Source organism: Diadema setosum, chromosome 5 (assembly GCF_964275005.1).
Source record: "Diadema setosum chromosome 5, eeDiaSeto1, whole genome shotgun sequence".
Lineage (NCBI taxonomy): Eukaryota > Metazoa > Echinodermata > Echinoidea > Diadematoida > Diadematidae > Diadema > Diadema setosum.
In genome coordinates, this window is record NC_092689.1 from 26,040,936 (window position 1) to 26,065,260 (window position 24,325).

The window sequence follows — 24,325 nt, forward strand, 5'->3', positions numbered from 1 at the left end:
CAGCTCTTGAGGGGCATCTCACAAAAGTGTCCAATTTCTTGTTTTGACACCTATTCTCTGGTCAAGAGCACATCAAATAGAAGGCATTCAAAATGTAAAGGGACGGCTATGGCCATCAGAGAGATCAGGAAACCAAAATTTGATTTAGGACCTGCCCACAACCTGGATTCGCACAGGCCGCGGCACCTGGCAACACATCCCGGGCTCCATGAATAAATTCGTACTTGACTGAAATCCTCGGCATAATGAGCGCCCATTACAGGGCAGCGATGCGCACACAGGAAGAAGGCAGCTGTGATCAAAGCCATACACACCAACCTCCCTTTCAAACAGGGGGCGGGTAGGCCTTTTCTCATCTCTGTTTTCTTCCCCGAAACATTGCATGCTGCGAGACATGTGGGGGCAGCATTCACTCAAAGTGCCCTTCATGGTACTCACAGATGATGAGAACATCAAGTCTCCAAAGAACTTCAAGCCTTTTTTTTTTTCCTTTCAAATTCCTTGTGACACAATCATAAATGTATCTACACCAAAGACTGGTAAATTCTGTAATTCATTAAATATAAAATCAGGTCCGAATATCTTATTCATTGGAAAATCATGAGGCAAATACCAGTTGAATCTAATTGCAATGGTTTTAATGTGTACAGGAAATTTCTAGATTTTATCCCATTATGCAGGTTCCGCACGATGTTACTGTATTCAGAAAAGTTTATCACACTTATTTGTCATTTGCTAGACTCACATGATACGAACATTGATAAATCCTTTCAAATATTAGTCTTTCTCTTGCTTTACACTAACATTCCCTCAGCACATCTTACCTAGACAAAATACTGTATACACAGTATTGCAGTGTTTTATTTTTTTGAGAATTTTGTTGGTGAACTGATGTTCACAAAATCTACAACTTGCAGGAATATCCTCCCATTTTGCAACGCAAACGTGGTTATTTACTGTTTCCGAAAGTTGGAAATGCTGAACTTTTCTCTTGAAAGGTTATGGCACTTCTTTCTCATTCTGTCAAAATGGTTCTCGATTACAAATCCAACCACTCACAAAATTGTCTTACAAGTCACAATATGTGATTATAATCATCAAGAAATACATGAAGTACATTGAGTATACAGTAAAGTCTAAATTGCTTGCACTGTACAAATGCAACTATTCAAGTTACTTTGTAGGAACACAAAGAGTGTAATTATTTGTCTGTGCATCTCACAAACTAGACTCACGCATACACTTTTCAAATACTTGGGTTTGATATGATGGCATATAACAGTAGCATGCTATAAGCATGTTTTAAAATCTCTATGAGAAATAAAATGAATCTGAAGCTCTAAATCAAGTATCATTCTGTCTACGACAGTAAAGATCTAAACTTCCACATTATATACAGAAACCTATATCACAACTATGGTACGTGTTTAATATTCACTCTTGTCACATTACATTACTTAGGCCTATTTTGGCTTTCTACAAACATACCATTTTCCAATCATTTACACACACAGAACTTTGATATTGAGCTTCAAAGGTTCTTATGTACCTATTGTAATATCTTATCTGTTTTTCCCATGCCCTTTTTTTTCATACTCTCACTTTGTAACTTCAATGTTTTTCTGTTTTATATCTTTACTTTGGTAATTGATCATATTTACACATATTCATTACGAATTGAAAATAAAGTGTAGATTGAACGATCGTATTACGTTTAGATTGTAAAGTCTTCCACAAGATTGTGATGCTGGTCACTATTGTATGAATATGCAAATGAGATGATGTGATGAAGTCATCACCATATAAGGTTTCTACTCACCTGCACACAAACCCTTACCAACTTTCCATTTTAAAATGAAGTCCAAAGGAGTGAATGATATCTGTTGGCACAATGGTTTCTTTTTAAATGGGAATGATTGTAGTTGCCAAATTATGGACCAAAATCTCACGTTCTTATTCTTTCATTGTACAAACCAAAAGGGAAGTTGTCAAGTAAGGCATGACATCTAATTGCTTACTGATATACAGTTCCCTTAAAGCATGTCGCCAAAACTTTCAAATCACAAAACTTCTTACTTTACATCTGATTTTCTGAAAGGTTTAAAGTTCCCTTTGTTTGACTACATCCTGTTTACCTCAGGCAACCTCCATATCACGTAGCTTTCCAGCTTGAAATGCATTCACTTCATGAATTAATGATGAGAATACATGGATAAAGAGAAGATCAAGAGAGAAATACAATGGTATTTATGTTTGCAGAATGGTACTGTCTCCTGTGATTTTCGTAAACTTTGCTCGAGTCTTCGCTCGATTATCCAAAGTCAGGGATACAAACTTTCACTTGTTGATGTAATGAAGTGGAATGTTGACTTGGAGCAAAAACCAAAGCACACCTGTCAGATGTTTTTTGTGTACACATCAACATTTAAGTTAGAGCTTGTTTGAAATACTAACGTTTCTTTCGCGAATAAACTCAGAGAGAGAATTTCTCCACATCCTCACTGCTCCTTCCCTCCAGCCTTCCCTCCAGAAATGTCAGAAAACTACAACACACGGCCCCCTGCACTCCCTAACTCAATTATGAAATATCTAATTACCTCTGATCAAATTTTGCAGGTTGACGCGTTGTCTGCCACTGCCGCGCAACGGCTCCACCACATTGTTGACACTTTTCAATTAGGAGGGCTGCTTTTGGAGGCAGTGAAGTTACGAACATTCTTGCCACGGAAAGCACAAATGAGAGTGCATTATACTTCCCCAATTGTCTTTTGATACTGCTATCCTGCACTGAGGTGATCCTGCTTGATCAAACACTAACAATAAAGACAGCATCAGAATTGAATATATTACTGTAAAGCGAGGAATATTCGTGTACATTTTTATTTCGCGAATTTTGCAAGAGCCAAGATTCACGAAATTAATATGCACACGAAGTCTTTTGTCTACACCATATGATTTGAATGCCAGAGGCACTTTGTAAAAATTTCATGCTGTGAAAAAGGCTGTCGGCTCGAATTTGCGAAAATTTCATGTCGCTAAAATATTACGTTTTACAGTACTGATAAATGCCTGTGGTTCATACATGATACTGAAAAAAATACACACAACATATTATGGTATGCCAATGTTATACTGTTTTCATTTCCTGTAGTAGAAATATACACGATTTATCAACTGATTCTAAATCTTTAAACTACCATCCAGATTACAACAAAAGATGTTATCTCTTTTTAGAATTTCCTCCATTCCATGAAAGTGTGCAATCAATGAAAGTAGAACTGCTGGCATTGGATTGTTTCAAGACTCAGGGTTTGCCAAAGCTTCAACAGATATCTCTTGTTATTCTGCAATTTTCACCTCTCTAAGAATCATATGAACATCACTGACATTGTAACTAGTATGTAATGAATGATACAGATGATTAATATTGTTGACTTTTCACAGTTTTTCCATTCTTCATATCATCTCAGCACAGTCTCATTTCACAATTTCTGCATTTTCACTGACCCTTCATCTGCTTTGGCACTTAGAAATTACAAAGCTTTTTCATTAGCATCCAGTTAATCCCCTAAACTTGACCCAACTGTGAGTTAGACTGCCTATTCAGGCATAACATTGGTCCAACAGTAAGCCCACGGTTACACAAAGAGGACCACGGGGATTGAGTAATCCTTTTTCACCACCGCAATATTCCAGACACGTGTCAATTGGCAAAGAGAAAGTGCTCTGGTAGGTGTGGCCAGTTGGATTAAATGCATGCAACAGTGACGCTTCTTGGCAGTCTCAATGTAACTCTCAAAGGAGAAACACAAGAACGTCATTGTACTCCACAAAGGCGGATCATGCAACTTCCAGGTGAAAGTGAATATGATGCTCCACAAGAATACGTGCAAATACCATACACAGCGAAAATCAGAAACATGGCTGCACGATATTGGTGAGTGGGCGGGAGAGGTGGAAAGCTGATCTCTGTGTCGTTGTTGGTTTTTCTTTTCTTTTCTGTTCTGTTCTTTTCCTTCTTTGAAAGATATTCCATGGTGGCTTTGCCGGGCAAAGGAGTGTAACCACCAGACTTTGGATTAATCAAACTTTTCACCCCTGAAGGGATTGAGCATGACGAGTTGTTGGAGCATGTAATGCAGTTTTAACACTGTCCCCACACACACCTTTGGTCCAAGGTATTTGGCTTACCGCGAATAACTTGATCTCTCCAGACGACCATGCCCCGCATCCAGGCCAAGCACGCCGACATGGAGCAAGGAAAGACCGGCCTCATACCCACATACTCAAGCCAGATGATATATCTGGCATTTAAAGATCCGAAGCTCCGATGATATTGTGTGCACATCCTCTTCAGTGGAGAGTTGGTGCCATTTAATGAAGACTTAAATGCTTGCTAGATGCACTTTCAGTTCTCCACTTCACAATGTGAGGTATGCTATCCCACAGGCAATACCAGTTGATGGCAATACATATATACTTATTATACTTATCATATACTTATTATATTCTATATGCATATATACTTATACACTGCATATATACTTATCTTTTGATAAAATAAAAGTAAGACTATTTACCTGTTTGAATGCACAAGAGTACCCAGAGATTTAAAGCCTCGATGTTACTTCGATTTGCTTGATTGACTTTACAGTATAAAAAAGTGTGGCAAATTTAGACTGCAGATGTTGTCACATTCTTCTGAAGGCTCTATGAACAGACTGTTGAAAATCTGCTTGGCAACAAAAAACTGGATATAAGATGATATTTGATTTGATTTACTGGAAAGATTAATTCAATGTTAAAGCACAATCCTAATTATGATTATTTCTTTCAAAAGTGATGTCAACGTGATTGATAAGTGTAAGACATTAATATACTGTAAAACAAGGAATGTTCGCGTGCATTTTAATTTCGCGAATTTCGCGAAAGGCAAGATTCGCTAAATTAAAATGCACATGAATGTTCTTGCCTACACTATATGCATTGAATGCCAGTGGCAGTTCGCGAAAATTTCATGCCACAAAAAAAGGCAGTAGGCTCCAATTGGTGAAAAAATTCATGCCGTGAATATGTCATGCTTTACGGTAGATTATTTAGACAATATGCAACAGCATACTACCGAGAGCACACATATTGTTCCAATAGCTGTTACCTGAGCAGCACTTCACACTAAAAGATATAACATTTTCAAATACTTGATTTACTGATTAAGAATTCATGGCCCTGCTTAAAACACAAGCAAGAACGTTACAAAGCAACCAAAAATGTCACAACACATAAAGAGTGACAACTGAAACCAAATATCAATACATAATCAAGTAATTCAAAAAGAAAACACACTTTCAGACACACAAAAAAAGTAATAAGCCTGGCTGAATGAACAGATAACAAAGTCTGATGCCAATTTGCAAACTAACATTTACCGTGTGTTCACTTGTCCAACTATTTATAATATACAAAAGCTTGGGTTGGAAATGCAGCATACCGCTGAGGCCCATCAACAAACTCTAGCATTTGTTAATCAATGTTGTCTGTGTTCAACACATGGGATGCCAATTAATGTCTGCACTTTTAACCTGTTGAGGACGGTTTGATTTTGCTACAACACGCAATTCCCATAGACACCTGCCCGAGTATACTCGGGACTCGTCCTCAACGGGTTAAAAGCCTACTGAATATCGTCGTGTGCCCGGGAGAACGACGCAAACGCACACGATTCAAGGAAGGTGTGCCCGGGAGAATAAACACGAATGCACGCAAAGTGCGTGTTATACTTATGGGCCTCGCCAGCATTCGCGTTGTTCTCCCAGGCACAGCTTCCTTGAATTTTGTTAACTTGCATCGTCCTCCTGGACATACGATATCTCACTTTAACCCTACCTTTTAAAGAAAAAACAACTCTATATGACCCTCTTTTTTCATTCAAAGTTCTTTATGAGCTGTATGAGCAGAAGTTGGTTTTATACAAGGATCAGGATAACTCTAAATTCCAGTCACATATTATACGTATAGTATGCTACACTACAAGAAGCAATGCTTCAGCTGCATTTTGCCTTTATGTTTTGCAATGCATTGGATTGTCATTCTAAGTATGCACATGATGCGGTTATTACAAGACACTTTTATTGAAGTTTGCGATCCCAACTGCCCCCCAGACTCATTTCATGAGCAGCAGCCCATGAAATATTAAACCCACCCAAGCCTAGCATTCTTCATCACAACATGAATAGTTTATGAAAACTTGAACAGAACAGTTTAGTATGAAGAAAATACAAACTTATGAGCTTAACCCGTTGAGGACGGTTTGATTTTGCTACAACACGTATTTCCCATAGACACCTGCCCGAGTATACTCCAGACTCGTCCTCAATGGGTTAAAGCATACTCTAATGATGCTACTCACTCAAGCTGGCTTTAACAAACTGTGAGGGCATTCAACCATAGAGTCAGACTACATTCAGAAAAAGAAAAAAAAAAAATTGAGTCGAAGTTGTTAAACTACAGTCTTAACCCCTTTAAAGGTTTTGCCACTTACAGCAATTTGAGTTTTCAAAATTGTTTAGCTATCCAGATATTGCACCTACTGGAGGCATGTACAAAATGTTCTGTATGTAGGCAATTAGTTGGTTGACTACAGCGAGTCATGAATTGCCTCTGACACCGTGCAAGGTCAAATGATTCCAACAATAAACTATGTATCGCCTTGAAAGGTAAATATTTCATCTAGCATGGTGAGGATACTTTCATCAAATGTTAATTGATTCCAATCCTATAAAGCAGTACTCTATAACACAGACAAGCTATTTGTTGGCATAAAGGCTCACCACTGAGTAAGAACTTGCAAATTCATGCATCCAAATCCATGTCTACTAAGCTGAAGTTCAATGTAGGTGTTGACCATCAATGCAGCAGTCTCATTTTCCTCTATTTTTCTCTCAGATTTTCAATTGTGCTAATGCATTTCTAAACAAATATTGACTGTCATTATGTAGAGTTCCAAGCAAAATCTTTACCACACATACTGTAGATAGTGTGGATAGGCTAATATTGGACAACCACCTGAAATCTTTGCTTGTATTACTCATTACAATTCATACAGAGTACAAGTCAGACAAACTACTGCCTTCCCTCAAATTACTTTGCTACAAGATAACTGAATTATGTTTGGGTTTTCCTGTTATTTCCCTTTTCTTACCAATATAAGAAAACAGGGAAATTTTTGCTTCAAACAAGACTATACAATGTTTATGATCTATGTTTGTCTATGACAGGTAAAGTGAGATGGATAGCACATATAGCATGTTTATTACAAGATTCTGAAATCACTACATGCTTTCCAAGGGACCTCCAATATTCTGGAAGTCAATGGGTTAATGACACTTTCACTCTCTTTATTTTCCCTCTCATTTGTTTTCTGCAAGGCACTCCTCTTCTTTGCCACTCGTTTTTATTTCTTCTTCTTCTTTTCTTCACAGTTTCCGGAGCCTCGTGCCAGGGCCTCCGATAATGAGGTCCATTCATGGGCAGCAGTGCATGAAATATTAAACCCACAGGAATTAGCGTGAGTTCAACTTTTCTTTACCATCAATCACCTCAAGAGAGGAGGTTGCAAGGCTACACCAAAATGGATTCAAATCTTCATGGCCTCACGTCTGCATTGTTCATACGCAAATGAGATTAACCCCTTGAAGACTACAGTGTAGTCCCCAGTACACACGGGCAGGTATCCACGGGAAAAGTGTGTTACTGCCAAGTCAGCCCATCCTCAATGGGTTAACACATTCCCTTCCATTCAGTTTTTCTTCTTTTTTTTTTTCTTTTTTTTTTGGGGGGGGTGTGATTTTTGTTGCCGTCCTTGTTACAAGAGGTTTACTTCAAACCTTTCTCAACATAATGCCAAAAGAAATATGTCTTTTCTATTTTCTCTTCCCTCAGATTTCCACTCTATGTCCCTCACAGTGCCCAGCAGCTCAATAAATCTTAAAACTATGTCAACACACACCTCAGCATTAGGAAATGAAAGCATAAATCAAAAGAGGGCAGACATGCAGTTCCAAACCGGAGAAATACAATGTCTGATTACATCAAGCATCAGTGGAGGTAGCAGATGAGTATGAATTATAATAATTTCATATCTTCTTTGAAATACAAAATTATCATTATTATCACACTGCCAGAAATCAGCAACCCAAGTAAGAGTACGCCCATGACTTTCTTATTGTGGCTACTACTAAAACACTAAATACATGTGTACTTTGTAATTGGTGTCTATTCAGTCAATGAAGGGCAATTTGTCAATCAGCTGCAAATAAATGGGTGGTTCTTAATCATGACTGGCTAATGATTCTAGGATACATAATCACACGGCATGACAGCAATCTCTGTGAATATGAATATGTATATATATGCATTTCATACATATGATAGTTTACAGTAGCACTATTTGAGAAACTTGGCCAAGTCTTAACAAAGTTTATTTAAATTGAGCTTGAATAGTTTGCTTCCTAACGTTAGTTTGTTCACTCTCTGCCATCTCAACTACTGCTTGGGCACCAATATTCATGTTATGCACAGATCACATTTTAATCAACTTTCAAACACATTTCCCATACCCTATTTCCCACGGGAACACAATGACTGTCAATGTATGACCCCTCTGCAGCAATTGAAAGCATGTCTGGCTTGCAGGCAACACGTGCCATTCCTTACCTTGTATATTTGCAGGTCAGATTTATCAGCAGAGAAATGGCGATCTAAATCCACTTAGTCTTTACACCAAAACTGAAGTCAAATCTCTCCTTTGTCCACAGTAAATCTCACAATCGTGCCCGATTCCTCAAGCGATGGCAGCCTTTCCAGTGGCACAGAGATAGAGGTGGGGCAAATTTGTAATAATCACCTCGATGAAGACGGGGAAATGGTTCCCAAAATGCCAACAGTTTTCTCGCGCCCCTCGAAGGCCAACACTAATATCTGATATTGATTGCCATTCAAACACACTTGGCTCTGGTGTGTGGAAGCGAAATGAAATTTCTCTCAATGACAACTCAGTGTCACCACTCACCTCTTCCGCAATGCCTGCACAGATGACTGGCTGTGCTATATGTACTGTCAGAGAGGGGCGGGGTGGCAATGCATGTCGGGCTTTCAAAGCAGAAGATAAAATAACAACAAAAACTGTCATGGAACTCACACAAAATAACTGTACCACGAAGGGACTGCCGTGCAGAGGATCTCTCTAGCAAACAGAAGAGAGTGTCAATTCTGGTGAGCACAAATACCACTGCCAACCAATCCAGCCACTAATAAGTTCATATCTTGTTCGGATAGTATGCCGCATAGCTAAAACCAGAAGCCCCAGACATTGTGTTCACAAGAACTCCCACTTTGGGGGATGAAGTGATGTTACATCCCGTCAACAACCTTCTGCCTTCTTTTTACAGCGGTGTGGATCTTTTCCAAGCCTGGCTCTATTCTTTATTGGTTGATGAAGTCATAAATATGCATAGATTTGTGGTAGTTGAGTAACGACGCTTACGCAACATTCTCCCAGCCTTCAGACACTTGTCTGGATAAATGCGGTAGGTAGAAACTATACAGCATGACAGAGAAAATAAAGCTAACGTCGAAAAAACTAACCCAAAATAGCTAAGACTGTTTGAATAAGTGAGGTGATCTGTGCCTATGAATTAGATGCCTTTTTGAAAGTGTTTCTATATTTTGACAATCAATTTGCATTCACCGGATTTAATTTTAGTAGAGCTGTAATGTCTTCCTCTTTATATACTACAACATTGTATGTCACTGATGTCGTTGGTTGAATAGCTGTTACCACTATACCAGCCAATTCACATTTAACATATATTCTACCAAGAACAGATGTTCTACATGAACAGACGTTCACACCCAGAATGATCTGCCTCACGTACAGCAAATACCCAAGTTAAATAAACTCCAAATTATATACATATACATTGTAAAGCCGTAAGGATGGAAGAAATGTTGCTGTTTTGTGGGGGGGGGGGGTTATCCAAGGAAGCTGAATATGACGGTGTTTGGGAGAAGTCAGCTGATACCAAACATTTGTTGCATATAATTTTTGTGACTTACTATGTTTTTGCCTTTAATTCAAGTCACACCTATTCACGGTTCCCTTTCAATACAGATAATTTAGGACTAGCTGATTACCATCAACAAAAATGCTTCATGACATTTTGCAAGAAAGGGGATTACCAGTGTAGCGAGATGTTTTATCGCCAAACTCTCAAGTCAACTGTCCATTGAAATTATCAGCAAAGAAGCATCCTCAGAGAAAATGCAGCCGCGGGGACATTATCTTCTAGAGGATCTTGCTCGGGATGAATTCCACAATTCTCAAAAGAAATCCTTATCCCAACCACTAGGAAACCAGACACTGATCAGAGGATTTCTTGCAAGGATTATCAATTAGAATGATTGGAGAGAGGGGGTGCATATGGCTCAGATACCATGTGGGAATACAAGCATTTGTTAAAAGCCTCAAAATGTTTTCGTTACTTTCTCCAGATCAACAGACAGATCCCTAGCATATATGTCACTTGATAACCTTAATCGATAACATTTCTGAGACTTTTACCGCATCATCGTATCCCTGTGCTGAAACAACAGACCATACCCATTTCAACATGTAAGAAACATGGATGACTCAAGTATCATCAGGTTATACATTATTTCGCTAATGTGCCATTAACTCAAGATGCACAAACACACAAAAAGTCTTCTGGAGTGTTGCAGAACTGGACTAAAGTAAATATTTCAATAATCAGTTGAGTTGTAGATAAATGTACATGTCAGTGTGCACAATCAACGTAAATCTTGATAAGACAAACAGAAAGCAGGGGAGCATTTTTGTTTTCTACATGTAAGGACATTCACATAAATTTGTGCTCTATACAACAACAAAAAAGTTAATGCTGTTAAAATTTACAACTACAAGATAAAATAGCTAGAGTTTCAAGTGTTTCTGTCCTTAAGAATATCATAAGAAATTCCTAATCTAAGTGGCTAAAATGCGACATTGTTACCGAAACACATCTTGCTATAGCAAAAAAATTACTTAAGAAGCATCTCATTATGACCAGCATATGATTTTCTACAGATGAAGATGAGCACACTTGATTAATGATATTCAAGCATACAGGATTTCTTTTTCAAAGTGCAGAACAGAACATATTGGAACAGGAGCTACCTTGCGATTACCTGTAACATAAACACAATTTAAACTGATGATATACTGCATCTAAAATATGCTGATACCACAGTATATAAGAACATCCTCATACTATAATGTCTGTGAATGGCTTGGTCGAGCGAGGCTTTACGAATGACATCATTTTACTATGGAAGGTGAGAAAAATGGAGATGGCAGAGATAACTGGCCACTGAAGAGACACGTAGCCATGATTAATCTTCATTTATCATATGAGCAGAAGGCTAAAACCTTATTACCATCACGCAGACGTTAATTACGGAAAGCTGAGTTTGGGTGGGGGGGGGATACTAGAATGGCCGCTTGAAGGAGGACGACATGTGCTAGAAATAGAACTGATCTAATAATAACAGGCAAACATGTCTGGATAATAAATCCTCCGCATAACAGGTTATGAGTTTCAATACTTAAATCAAGTGCTATGAATATCTCGCATTAAATTGTTTTACCAGTAACAGTTAATTCACACATATTATCAGAAATATGATTAGTACTCTAAATTACAAGACTAAATCACTGGAGCTCTGGCTTGATATATTTTTTCCAGCACACTTTTGACATCTTCTTGAAAGATGAAATGTAGATGCTTTCCATGTTGTACTCTCCCCAATCTCAAGTAGGAATATGCCTCTTGTTCACAGGCATTGTCCCTAGCATCTTCCCCTTCATGGTTATCCTCCATATGCTCTATGGACCAAAGTTCATCCCTGACAAAACGTCAGACTGAGGGGGGAAGAAAAATTGCTCTGACATTTCAAAAATGACCTCGAGCCCAACGCGCCAACAAAACCAGGTTAAACCGGCACACACGTCCCCTTGTTGTCTTGGGCAAAGAGGGCTGCGAGATGCTCCCGACAGTTATTCAATCAAGTCTGTTGAATATTGAGATAGAGGCATGCCCGGCCTTAAAATCATGTTAGTCAGTTTCCTCTTAGGATTCCCACTTATCATCCTTGTAGAGCACATTTAATCCAGAGTGTGCCGCAAACCTTTCCATAGCAAACCGCAGGGAGATACGACACAGTTGGCAGTCAATTGTCATTCCTGCCCCAGAGAGGGCCTCAAGTCTGTTTTCCATAGTGGTCAGAAAAACAGCACGATGTGGTTACTTTTGTCACAAAAACAGCACAATGTGGTTTCTTTCATCTATAACTTGCAGCATACAAGGAGTGCTGTCAAATCATCATGCCTGATAAAAAAAAGAGCTTTCCTCCTTTCCTTACAAGCAAAATACTATACTTCTAAATAGCAAGACATTTTTGCGGCATGAAATTTTTATGAATCGGAGCCGACACCTCACGACACCGCATGAAATTTTTGCCAACTGCCACAGGCATTCAATGCAGATACTGTACGCAAGAACTTTAGCACGCATTATAATTTCCCAGAACCTGGCTCTTGCGAAATTTGTGAAATTAAACTGCACATGAACATTTCTGGTTTTATAGTATCTACTACATAATTATTAACTGTTTGATTGTCAAATCCCAAAGGACATGTTTATTAACACAGAAAGTTGTCAGAACTAAATTGTAATTCCAAGGGTTTGTTTGTCTTGAGGTGTCTTGAGAATCCTAAGCTTCCAATACCATTAGTATTGTTGTCATCTTATCTGTTCAAAAAAAAAAAAAGGTTTTTGATTGAACTGTTTGTTTTAACTCTTAAATAAAACACCCTACGTAAGCTTGAAAATATTTCCTGAAGGCTCGTTTTCATGGGGCATGCAAATGATCTGTGAAGGATGCCACTGCACCCCCCCCCCCATAAAAAAATAAATAAATAAAAAATGGTACAGTCAAATATTTCTATTTTAGACTGCAAAAGACCACCAAACCAGCACAGGAGTTCAGAAGCATCATCAATTGTAACTAGGTATCATCTTTAGCTCAGCGGGAGTTTAAAACATTTTTCAAATTTCTTGCAAAAGTTTACAACACCCGAGATCCTGATTTCCTTGTGGTTTGTTCTCAAAATGCATAATAAGATGTGGCATGTGCACACAGTCTACTCAAGATAAGTGTGATATTCTCAAAATCTTCCTGAAACCTCGAACAGATCTTGACAGTCTGGATCATACCTCGCATGTAAAATTATGTCTCATGAAAGGAGTGGAGTTTGTCTGCTCATTTTCTGACTTAAATCAAGGAACTGTTAAAAATCTCTTGAGACATTCTCTGGAATGTCTGGTGCATGTTTGGGGGTCAAATCTGAGTCGCTCTCTTATTGCGATCTCTTTTAACTAGAACAATTGCTGAATGTCCAAAGAATGCACTCAAGGAGAGCCTCTGTCTCCTGGAAAATAAACTTAATGATGCTTCTTCAACATTATCAACAAATAATGACCTTGAAGGTGTCTTCCCTCACGGTCTGACAGCTTTATTCTCAAACATGTCATGTCAACGGCCTCGTCCGTAACAACTCCTCACTTGCTACACCACCCCTGTATAACCCCTCGGCACTGTTGCATGCTATCACCGAGTGGCAAGGCTTCATTTTGTGACACCTCCATGCTGCTAAGACAATCAGCACTGAAATGGCAGTGTCTGGTAGAGTGAGTCCTCGCAAGAAACCAATCCTGAAACTTCCCCCATCTGTTTCATCACTCGGTTTAAGGAACACTTTGAAAGGCCATTGATCATCCCCAAGGAGAATGAACTGAGCGAGCCATCTCAAAATTCAGAAAAGAGTGTAATAGGAGTCTCCTATTGTGGTAAGATATATACAACTCTGTTCTGAACCAATTATGCAGGGATATGCTATATTTCTCTTTCATATCTATTTTCTAAGTGACATATCTCTCTCTAGTAGTAGTGTATTCAATATCTATAAAGAGAGTGAAATCTCTCCATTTACTGATTTCTGTTTTGAAGTTCTTCTCTTCGCAAGGGGAGAACTGTTTCAAACTGTCTGCGAGGATATCATTTTGGAAAAATATAATTAAATCAATGCAATATCTCTTTTTATAATAAGACTTGATACGGTGGTGACCTATTTTCAAGATGGCTGGCATATCATGCACCTAAAGTATTTGCATACTATTACAATCCTGCAGAGGTTTGCGGTCAGCTGTCTAGCACTGCCCTACTTTCTCTCCCCACACCAACACAATCAGGCATTGGTATTAATAGACATTCATATTTTGATAGAGTTGGACTCTGAATAAGAATCAATACATTTTCCACCTACAGAAAAAGAAACTCCATCTTCCCCACAACAGCACTGACAAAATCCATACCCTTTCTTTTCTAAGACACTACTACCACTATTCTCAATCAGTAAATGACACATGTGTTGTCATTATTGACTACTTGTTTTCTTGTCTATATAAAAGTGCAAAGGTTCCACCTGGAGTGGGATATATGTGGGAGAAAAAAAAAAAGAGAGACAGCATTTTGAATGAAATAGCTTCATCAATCAAAGGTTCAGGAGACTTGCATTCATTAATGCATGGAGGTCGCAAAACACTGTCAGAAAAAAGGAGCAGATGTATCATGGTTTTAAATGCATTTCCTTTATACACGTGTCTGTGCACACAAAGAGTCAGTGTAAATTCGCTAAAATCTACAGAGATATATGTTGGAAAGATGTCCATGGAATTTCGCTATATCGACCCTTTGATATAAAAAGAATCAAACCAACTAAATACCTTGTCCAACTGATGATACAAGGGGCTAAGTGTAACTACTGTATTCAACGCTTAACACTAGTCTGAAATATGACAGAAGATCTTGTATGCACGCATTAAACACTTCATATTAATATTCACAGTATTAACATGGCAGAAAACATTTTAGGACAAAATACATTAATAATCATTCAGTTAAAAATGGCTAGGTGTGCCATTTCCTTCTCACAACAAATAGCACATTACCTTTCCATCCAAATGGATCATTAGCAATGGAATGTTGCCAATAACTTGGGAGTAAATTTTACAGCACATGTTATCTAGAGTGACCCACTGGTGAACTCAAGTATGTTAGCTCCATATTCCTTACCCAAATACTTCTCACTTTCCTCAGCACATTAGCGCTAGACATTCCTGAACTATTACCACAACAACAACAAAAAAAAATGCCTAACCAGACCCCTTTAAAGATGATTTTCATGAAAGATACAACACAGCATGTTTCTAGAGAGACAGGGCACACATCTTGGACAGAAATCTGCTTGTGACTGATGCGAGGGAGGGAGGCCTATGATGACAACTTTCACCGTCTCTTACCCGCGGAGAATCAGTGCTCGGCAGCGGCTCAATGAACAGGGGGCCCTAAAGTTATTTTCATCACCCCCATCAGGAAGTGATGGCTTTACCAGAGGACCTCATGCCAATGACAGCAGTGGCAGCATGCGGGAATGCCGCCAGTCGGGGCCGGCCAAGCCGACCGCACTCAAGCACGGCCAAAAAATTCCTTTGGAACCTTGTAGACTTTACAAGTAACAGATCAAATTAAACACTTGATTATGAAATGAGAGAAAAAGATATCTGATACAGCAAACACTGCAGAATCCTAGTGTGGAATAATATATGACTTACATTATACCAACAAGTTACAATATGGGGGGGTATCAATCAGCACGGATATCAACTACACAAAGTTCACTTTCCTGTTTGATGTTCCTGTCACCGAAATGCTAGTTACACCTGAGAATACAATTCATTTCAAATTTTCTCATACCAACATCACCTGCATTAAATAGTTTGCCTACATTTACCACTTAAGGAATTGCCTCGTAATTACTTTTCTTTGACTAAAACACTGTTGGTATCATCTCCAGCTATTATGAGCCCATAAATGGCATTTTGATGTCTTCAAGGTCAGATCTACACAGACTGCATTCATGCGCTGCATATGAAGAACCATACCCTGTCTTGTAGAACATACCCTAAGTGATCGCACAAGACAAAAAGATGAAACAGCTCATTTGACAAATGAGCATCATCTCCAAATATTCCGAAGACATCCCTGACACTAAACTGTAAACTATGAAATGTTTACCAGATGGTCACACTAATATGAATGTTGAGAATTACAGTGCAAAAGTAATAACAGCCTTGAAGTGCATTACAAACTTTAAATGGCCACATGGTTCCCACATGACCAGATGAGAATCAAAAAGCAGCAGAAACATTCAATATCCACAAATAACCAAAATCATAGGAAAGCCTACTGCGAGGTGGTATCTGTGATACATGTGAGTAATGGGGCACATTATGGTCACTCAAATCCACTACGAAACAGTAATCATCATAGCGCCACATGAGAACAGTGCACCATGATGCTCATCACAAAGGTATTTGCATACATTAATAAGTTTTGCATAAAAAGGCATGATTCATTTATATGATTGCAATTACTACACTCAGAACTATGGTGTCCATTGTGAGATTACAAGATGAAGAATGGTATATCAGTGAATGGGAAGACAGCAGTAGGAAGAAAGGAAAAGAGAGCGAGAAAAGAAAAAAAAAAATGTCACCAGTAATGTGCTACAGGTGAATGACGGAGCACGTGGTACTATCACTGTGCAATCTCAGTAAATGCCATGGACTTTATCTCACTCTGCCCATTAGCAAAATTGGTAGAGAAAAAAGCAATGTTTTTAATGCCACCACTCAATCACTGGCTCCAAAACATCGGGGGGGGGGGGAGGGAGGGTAAAAGCTTGGACGTTACCTCTTCGACCATGCTCGTAGGTGCCGCGTGAATACTTCTCCAATATTAAATCAGTGAATGGGAATATCCGTGGAAAGTGTGTGCTGACGAATGAGACTGTAGTCACCTCTCGCTCGATGCAGGCAGTCAGTCATTCACGGAGCAAACTCGGTCTCTTCAAGGCTTCTTCACGACATCGGCACTCGTGCACATTCGATACGGGAGTACATGCAAAGTGTGCGTACGGATGTTCTCCTTTTCAGCAGCTTCACGCATGTCCTCTGCTTGACTTTCTTCCGCCCTCTCTCCTTCCTTCTCTACAAGGCTTCACAACCCTCTACGGCCACTGGTGCTTTAAAGTCCATTTGACTAGCTGCCTGCGCCCTCTAAAAGCCGACACACCCTTGCACTGGTGCAATGCCTTCCTTCTCCCTTTTTCCTTCTCTCTCTGTCTCTTTTCTCATCTCGTGTTGCATTCTCAGTGCAGCGAGCGTGGGATAGGGATCATGCCTATGAATACAGGAGGATGAAGAGAGGAGAAGATAGAGGGAGAGATAGAGAGAGAGAGAGCTTGTGGTGTAGTGCAGTAATTTGTGTGTGTGTGATGTGATTGGAAGATGGGTCCTTGTGTGGGGGACTACCATGTATGTATCTCTGTGTGTGTGTGTGTGTGTGTGTGTGATGGGGCGCCATAGTAACGTAACCCCCTGAGCCCATAGCTCCACCACTGTGCCTGTATTTTTGAGAGTGTGTTCCACTATTGCTGTGTATCCACCTCGCATAGTGCATACACAAGTAGATGTTTGTGCATGCCTCTGTATGAGTGTGTACGTGTGTGTGCGTGTGTGTGTGTGCGTGTGCGTGTGTCCGAGTGTTTGTCTCGGGGATACAGAACAGCCAGAGCAAGAGAGGAAAGGGTTTAAAGTGATTCACCAAAGCCCTATGGGGAGAGGACTGGATTCGATAGGGAGCAAAAGCTGCTGCTGTAGCAGCCGATCTGAATAAATAGTGCTCCGGTCTCCCGTTTTCTATTAGCTCAACAAAAGCTCTCTCCGTAATTCATCCCAAATTAGGACAGGCATGGTATGTGGCGAGTGGAAAGCCGGTGGGTAAATTACGCCAGCCGCATGCAAGAAGTGGCATTTTACCAGGCACAAAATTTGAATGGTTACTGCTTAGAGCAACAATGCGATGCTTATGGCTTCGTGTTTTTTTCTGAAGTCGGAGACGTGAATTTATATTCATGTTTGGGATGGACAGGAAATCTGAATTGCAGATTTGCAATCTGTGATGTTGGTCTGTTATCTTTTATTACAATAAAGACTTGCAATAAGAATGTGCCAACATTCCTTTTAAAGATTAACTTCTCACTGGAATAACTTAGCCTTAAATCCTAGCTTGAAATCACATTATAATGTGACACTATAATGTGATTTCAGTAAGCAGACAAAAGCGTTCCCTCAAGTTTCGTTGTTTCCCTCATGCAAACTTCATGAGAACATGTTCAATCAAACACAACATGCTCTTTGCCATGCTTTGTTCCCCAAAAATGCAGAAATTCAAAATTCTGTCGCACATACTTTAATGTTAGATTCATCTCTTGCCAGAGATCAAAGAAGTACACGTGACTTAAAATGTATACAAATAGAATTAGAAATATAAAGAATGAGAAACTATGAAAATCATTTGGTATGTAAAATTATTGTTGGTAGAGGGTATTTCTTTCAGGCGAGATGGTAAAGATGCATGTATCAAGGCTTGAAAACCAGCTTTGAAAGACTGTTCAACAACTAAAGAAGATTCAAACTGAATTTCTTGGAGACTTAGATTAAGAGACCAACATGTTTAATGTCTCATTCCTTGGATGTACAGGTCTTTTCTTCTTAGTATGAAATGTGGATGCTGTGGAAATGAAATTGGTGTCATTTTTCCTATGTAACTTGTGTTTTTTTTTTTATTACATTGCAAACTTCTGTCCTTTTTTTTCTGATGCATTTCACTCTTCTCAACCTACTTCTCATTCATGTGCTTTGTCCTGCAGCGATGAATATTTCATTGCCATCATCATAGCAAAAATAAAACATGGAATTTTATGTGTCAAACACCAAATGATAAGATTTACCTGTGTCCACTAATCTTAGACAAAAATGACACTTCACAACACTGTTGGTAAATGTTATTTTCTGGGTTATACACTTTGCTTGTTTGTCTGTTTGTTTGTTTTTCATACTGAGACAGAGCATCTCATGATAACTTATCTAGAGTGCTTCAGGAGTAAACAATTTTTTCTAAGAATACCTGTCCATACTGCATCTCAAACTCAATTCACTTCACAACTCTCAGCTTCCCCAGCGATTGTAAAGAAGGCCTCAAATGATCCGTAATCTGAAAAGAACAGAATGCTAATTTTCACCACTTGGCACCCCACATTCTGCAGCACAGGTGGGCCCCCATACATAAATAACCCTGAGGACAAAGTCGGCCAAATCGGTATTGATTTTTGTTTCCTGTTGCATGCCGGCCTTAACTGCCACTTGATTGCTTTCCAAATGCGATGGCACTCGATTCAACGAATGGTTAATTGTCATTTTCGATGACCATGGGCGACTTCAACCTGCTGCAGTGATGCTAATTTTGGGCATCGGAGTAAGGCAGTGGATACATCAGGCTTCAAAAATACAGATGCAGAAAACATAAGTATGTTCATATCTTCAGATGATAACTTTTTTCTCTTTGTTTTTGGCCTCTCCATATTGCACAAAATATTTTTCACATTGCCTATGAATATATATATTCTCTTTTTCTGTCTTGAAACAACAACAACAATTAAGATTTCTCACTACCCGCTGTAAACAAAATCATTAAACAATATACTAATTTAAAGAATGACTCGTAACAAGTAAGAGCTTAGGTCAACTCACTTGTACTTCACTGAAAAAAAAATAGTATCTTCTTAACATTTATCACAGTAATTGCCATGCATGCATGGCTATGAAAACACACAGAAAATACCTATTTCTTTGGTAAAGAGCACATTACACAGCATTCATGTCTATCATACCATCACTCGCTCACTTAAGTGGTAGTTTCATATCTATAGATAATAGATAACCAATACTTCAAAACCTGGATTCTGGTTTCCTGAGGGTACTATACTGTTGCACTGAGTGTATCCATCAAAGCAGTTGTATTGCTCCTCTTTGACCATTAATGGTGGTTTTATCATTACCACGCAAAACACAGAAGATACTGGTTGTCAGAAAAGAAATGGCACTACACAGAACACAAACCTCTCATCCTAGCATGCATCTTTTCTGAAAAGGCTCTTGTCCTTATTCATGTTTTGCAATTTTACTTTAGGGGGCTATGAAATGAGAATGGATGAGATACAATTGAATGAGATACCATAACAAGCAACTGGTCTTGCATGTCTGTTTATTATGTTACTTGATTGCACCTTGTGATTTCAATGTAACCAGAATGTCCACGGAAACACCAAAAAAAAAAGGGGGGGGGGAAGACCTATGCCTTCACCTGGTGCTTTCATCACTCCCAGCAAATTGATGAAAGAGAAAGAGAGAGAGAGATAAAGTGAGAAGAGGAGGCCATCCCATGCCTTGACTGTACCTTAGTTGTGCATTACATGAACTACGACAAGTCCAGAATGACCCAGCCAAAATCTCCACAAATCCCCTTTCTCGTGGCAAGAGATATCTTAATGCCTCCAAACACTCCACTTCCACGGTAGATCAGACCCACCATCCCATCCGCATCTTGCTCCTCGGTATCGGCCGGAGGAAGGGGGAAAAAAAAAGACATCCCGGCAACCTGCCGTTACTTGATGGATGAAAGAAAGTGCATTCCCTTGACAGTCACAGAACTCTGATTTATCTTTTTTTTCCAGTCATCATAAAACAACAAAGAATGGTTTTTACCCATGCCACGTTATTTTTCACTCTCATTCTCATCTTCTATTTCCCTTTCTTTCGTCTTCTGTTCTTCCTTGATGGTTGTGATTGTCAAGCTTCTTCATGAGCTCCCTTTACCATGCAGCCATTTTCTGTACATGTGCCTCTGCTGCACGTAAACCCTTCTTGCTTCTTTATTTCAATCTCTTCATCACTGCTCTATTTTTCCTCCTCACATTTTATCAATATCATTTTATGCACTGTCATCTAAATCTCTACATTTTTCACTTTCCTTGGTCATCTTCCACCAGTAAACCTGTGATATATTATGGTCTCTCTGCTGCATGTTCATCCAACTTTGCTCACCTCAGTTTAGCTTCCAATTCTCTGCCTTTTATAAAAGCAATTCTACACTATTATCCATCCAATCACCTCTTCTCCTTTTTCTAGTCCCTCTCTTCTTTTATCTTAAATCTTTCCTCCCTGTCACTCTTCAGCTCTATCCATATTTCCCTCCATTTTCCTTATACCCTTCTCTTTCCCCATCCCCGCCCTTTCTTCCTTTTTATCTCCCCACCCCCCCCCCCCCTTCCATCTCTGTATCTATATCTGTTATTCTCTCATTTTCTGCTCTGACAGCTATTACCCTACAATGGATTGTCCCCATTTCCACTCTGGCACTGAATCCTGGTTCAAATACAGCAGTTGGAATCCTTTTCTTCATGCAAAAGCATAAAGTGCCTATAAATAGGTTCACACAAAACAAAATAGTAACAAAGAGTTGTGTGTTTGAAGGAACACGTAGTAACTATGTAGTAATTCCTTGATAAAACACACACACAAAACGAAGTGGTAATCATTACAACTTAGAAATTACACCCTTTAGAACAGAAAAGAATTCATTCTGGAAACAAATATGCATTCAAAATCTATCAAAGTATATATGTTTATGTATGTATATATATTCACTTATTTGTTTATTTATAAACATGGGAGAATAAATTAGCACTAATTTCCTCTATAAGAATATGAGCTATGCATAAATGGAATGTCAGCAGGAAAAACAAAGATTAAAAAAGATATATATTCAATGACCCCATATCCATGTCTCAAGTGGAAATGAGCAAACTTACACATCACATATCATACACACTCTGGGGGTGTCAAATTTCTGTCATTTTTTCACTGTTTTCAACATTAATATTTCTGCTTCCAATGTGGCTAAAGGAAGTATCATAAAAATTAGATGGCACTTAAGCCACGAGGTAGTCAATCAGAGTTGACACAGGATCTACACATCACAGAGGCTGCTGGCACAGAGCAAGAGGCCCAGTATTGGGGAGCACTTCTGGCTCAGAGCCTTTGAGATATTACTTCTCTGCTTGGCTGTGGAATCATCAAGAATTCTCAAATTCTTCTTCAAGTTGGGGGTGGAGGGGGTACAAAGCCACTTTATATACTACTCCCATCTGAACACATCCCCCTATTTCTCATAGAGAATTACAGACTAAAACATTCCAACACAAAACATGAACATCACACAGACTACATCATACATGAATCCTATATGAATATTTTTATACACAGTGATATTTTGATTATAGAGGACTGCTTATTTACATAAATTAGTATGGCATTTTGAGCATGTCAAGTTTGTTTCTTATTTCTATTTCAGTGCCAAATTTTTAAAGCAAATTAATTCCTTTGCCCTCACAACACTTGACCAAGACTTGCCTTTTGTCTTCTTACACACTATTATGCCGAAAAGGCAACTCTCGTTTTCTTGGAGATTCCTTCCCCATTCCCCTTAAAAAGAACTATCAATCCATTTTCTCTGACAAACGAAGCATTATATTTCTGGATCTACATATCATTTGATATCATCCTATCATCCCCCTTAAACCTTTAGAAATCTTTCAAGATCCAGTCCAAAATAAGGTGTCTCACTTTCTCACAATCTAGCTGGAAAAAAGTCCAAATAAACAAACCCTCTGTCACTTCCAAAGACAAATCATCATCCCCCTCCATCACTTCACCAGAGATGCAATCATGAAAACAGATAAAGAGATGCCCTGGGCGGTGGGAGGATGTTGATAAAGGTATCGTCGTGACAAACAGAACACCAGGAGCAGAAGATGACAGCTAGCACCACAGGGGCTGATGAACCGGGACCATGTGGTGTCAAGGAAACTAGGGTCGTGCAGCAATACATCACCCCACAAAATTCCTCTGCCACGAATACATTATCACACCCTTTGAAGTTTAATAAGTACAAAAATAAGTCAGGAAAACATCACTTAGACTGGATTTTTATGCATGCCTATGAAAGATTTAGAATGTGGTCAAATATAGTAGGAAAACACTCATGTTCCTGCCCTAACCCCTAGTGGATATGAGTGATATTTGTTTACTCCTCTTGGATTTGTTTATAAGTCATTGTAAACAGGTCTTCACCTGTTTTTGACATGAACCACACAATCCCTGCCCAGTTCTGAATGTCTTAATTCTATGTCGTTCACACATCAGTCATACATTTCCACACTTATATGGTTCATTTTCAAAATGCCTCAACACACCCTCTATATACTGGATGTGCATTAAACACCAAGAGTCCCATCATGCCTGTTGCCTTGCATACTATTCAAAGATAAGTTATTTGCAAATCAAAGAATGCTAAGCACTCTGTCTATCTTGAATCTAGCAGCAATAACAATACTTCAGATGCTGAAACTTTTTTCGTTCAAGAGATTCTCCTTATAGAGGCCACAGATTGGGTATATGCATAATTATAGAAAGTGTTATAGAATGGTGATATGGATCTTTACGGATGATTGGCTGAGAGCTGTGACATGACTAGTCTTATTTTGCAAAAAGGCCCATACTTACTTTTCACAGGGTGTTAGTATACTAATGACTGCTCCTCTGTGCTCAGCTTCATTGCTTGTGTACTGTATTATACATGCAATGCAATTGTTTGTGTGCAATTCAGTTACTGAATATGCCATACATTTAGCAGGTCTAATTTTTCGTTAATCGGGAGTTCCCAACAATTCTATGTTTTGTTAAATTCCTGAATAGCCCAGACTTGCATCATTCGCAAAAATAAAAACCTGTGAAATATATAGTATGGCATATATAGTAGTTTGGAGCTGGTGCTGGCCTGGGGAATCCTGCAAAAATTGTACTGTGGAATGAAATGATGTCACCACTTTATAAAACAAATAATGCACATCACTAAAAAGGGCATTGGTAAAATGATCCATCCTCTGTAACTTATGACTCGTCCAAAATTACAATGTGAGTAGATAATTCTTTCGCCTTATGTAATGGGCATTATTTGCATAATGATTCATGCGGGGGTTGGTGATTTGAATAAAATAAGTGAACTGCACGGCATGACCTACACGGCAGCTACGGCCTGCATCCTATTCCTGGGGATGGATAATTCAGTGGCTGCTCCCCCATCTCTTTTGCTTCATCCTCCTGTCAATTCCCATGCCAGTGAATTTGAG